General features: G+C 35.7%; 1 protein-coding gene across 2 annotated transcripts in view; it reads left to right on the top strand.

The window, feature by feature from the left end:
- The window catches only part of e2f1 (E2F transcription factor 1), a 23,150-nt gene that overhangs the window by 20,530 nt on the left and 120 nt on the right, over nucleotides 1–2,500 (top strand). The window contains exons 7-8 of one of the 2 annotated variants that reach the window (XR_012398813.1): nucleotides 1–552; nucleotides 803–2,500. The exon at nucleotides 1–552 is cut by the window's left edge and continues 764 nt beyond it; the exon at nucleotides 803–2,500 is cut by the window's right edge and continues 120 nt beyond it. The gene's annotated coding sequence lies outside the window, so the exon portion shown is untranslated. The other variant, XM_005174533.6, reaches the window with a different exon arrangement.

Raw genomic sequence — 2,500 nt, 5'->3', positions numbered from 1 at the left:
GCAGATTCACATCGCTTCAGTTTTGAATCCTGATTTGATCAGATGGATGTAACCTTGCAGATTCACTTCGCTTCAGTTTTGGATCCTGATTTGCTCGGATGGATTTTAGCAGCGCAGATTTGCTTCACCTAATTTTGAAGAATGCTGATTTGCTTCGCTTCACTTTTGAATTCAGGTCCGCTCAGATATCCATGAACAGCACATGTTCAATTTGTTTCACTTTGAAGAGTGCTGATTCGCTTCACTTTTGAATTCAGATTTGTTTAGATGAATCTGAACTATGCAAATTCAATTTGCTTCAGGTTGAAGAGTGCTGATTCACTTCACTTTTGAATCCAGATTTGCCTAAGCAACTCTGAACTGCACAGATTCGCTTTACTTTACTTTGAAGAGTGGTGATTCACCTGCTTCACTTTTGGATCTAGATCCACTCAGATATCCATGAACGGCACAGGTTCAATTTGTTTCACTTTGAAGAGTGCTGATTCGCTTCACTTTTGAATTTAGATTTGTTTAGATGAATCTGAACAATGCAGATTCAATTTGCTTCAGGTTGAAGAGTGCGGATTCACTTCACTTTTGAATCCAGATTTGCCTAAGCAACTCTGAACTGTACAGATTCGCTTTACTTTACTTTGAAGAGTGGTGATTCACCTGCTATACTTTTGGATCTAGATCCACTCAGATATCCATGAACGGCACAGGTTCAATTTGTTTCACTTTGAAGAGTGCTGATTCGCTTCACTTTTGAATTCAGATTTGTTTAGATGAATCTGAACAATGCAGATTCAATTTGCTTCAGGTTGAAGAGTGCGGATTCACTTCACTTTTGAATCTAGATTTGCTTAAGCAAGTCTGAACAACACAGATTTGCTTTACTTTACTTTGAAGAGTGGTGATTCACTTCGCTTCACTTTTGGATTCGCAGCACAGATTCACTCCACTTTGAAGAGTGTTAATCCGCTTTGCTTTTTTTGAGTCCAGATTTGCTTACATGGCTCTAAAAGGCGCAGATTCACTTCACTTCCCTTTGAACAGCGCTTCACCTTTAAATCCAGATTCCCTCAGAAGGCTCTGAGCAGAACCATTTAATTTATTAATAGAAATAAGTCACCTTTTATTGTAAATATAGTGTGTTTGTGTAGGTTTTAGGACGTCGTGATCGTACAGGAATCGAGGTTTGAATATAAACTGACAGGTTTTATGGACTTAAATTTCTCAGGAGTTTGTCAGGTGACTGATAATGTGCAAGTATTTCGGGTCTGGTTATGTTGCAGAGGTTGGTTAAGCATGCTGCATGATAATCAATTAATCATCATTTATATGATGACCAAGGGAACGAGACAGAAAATGAACTTTTAATATCATAATATCAGTGTTTTATTCCTAATCACACATTCCAGACAAATGTTCATCATGTCACCCGATCTGTACAGTTCTGCTTCTTTTAAGGCATTGTGGGATTTGTTTTGTTTAGCGCTGTTACAGGAGATGTTTTGTATTTATTGTAATTCATATCTGATCCTGGTACAGTAGATTCCTTGTTATTATATATAATAATATATATATACAGTCATATATAGTTCCCAAAACATTCACTTGTGTTGTTTTTCCTGTGCATGTGTGTACATTTATACTTTCCAGCCTCATCTTAAACATTAATCTTGATATTTAAAAAAAAAAAAGCACTATATATTTTTATGTTTTGTTTATTCCTTTCTAGGATTCCCTTTAATTGAGTCCAGGTATAAGAATAATGTCTTGTTTTTTTCTGCAGTTGCAATTGATTTCTAGCTTTTGGGGGTTTTAGAGTGGTAATTTTAGCCACAAAGTGTGTGTGAAAGGATTATAATGATATAATGTCATTTTAGTAGGTATTTAAATGCATTTTGATAGGCAGGTTTGATGATAAAAGGTTCTGAAGTTCATAAGGACTCTGTTTGATAAGCTCTTCATGTTATTAAATGTATAATTTAATGCGAATTGGCCTTCTGTATGTAGATTCGCCCGGGTTTTGCCTTGTTTTGTTTTGTGAAGGCAGCTTTCCTTGTTTGGTTGAATATGTTCTTTGTTTCGACAGATTGTCGTGTAAATCATAAATGTGTGTGTGTGTGTGTGTGTGTGTGTGTGTATTAGATCTAATGTTTGTATGACCATTGTTGGGTAGTATTAATTAGTTTGCTGTTTGTAATGTCGAGTTGTCTGGGACAATTCTGATTAAGCGCTTCGGTGAGTGTGATTTGTGTTTGTCTGGTTGTGTTATAGCAATATTTTTGTAATAGGGCTATTTTGCATGATTTTTTTGTAGCTGTTTACTACTTTTAAACTACTTAATGTGGTTAACAGCAAGGGGGAATGTGTCTACTTTTAAGTACACATCAAATCCGATCAGTCCATATAAATTGACTTCCCAAATTATGGCTTTAAAATTCATTTGCAACATGTTTTTAGTGCTGAAGGTTTGCAGGTTCGGATTTAAAGGTTGTAATAATTGTGTTTT

Source organism: Danio rerio, chromosome 23, assembly GCF_049306965.1.
Source record: "Danio rerio strain Tuebingen ecotype United States chromosome 23, GRCz12tu, whole genome shotgun sequence".
NCBI classification, from domain to species: domain Eukaryota; kingdom Metazoa; phylum Chordata; class Actinopteri; order Cypriniformes; family Danionidae; genus Danio; species Danio rerio.
The sequence above is the reverse complement of the archived record's forward strand: the minus strand, read 5'-3'. Positions and strand labels throughout refer to the sequence as shown.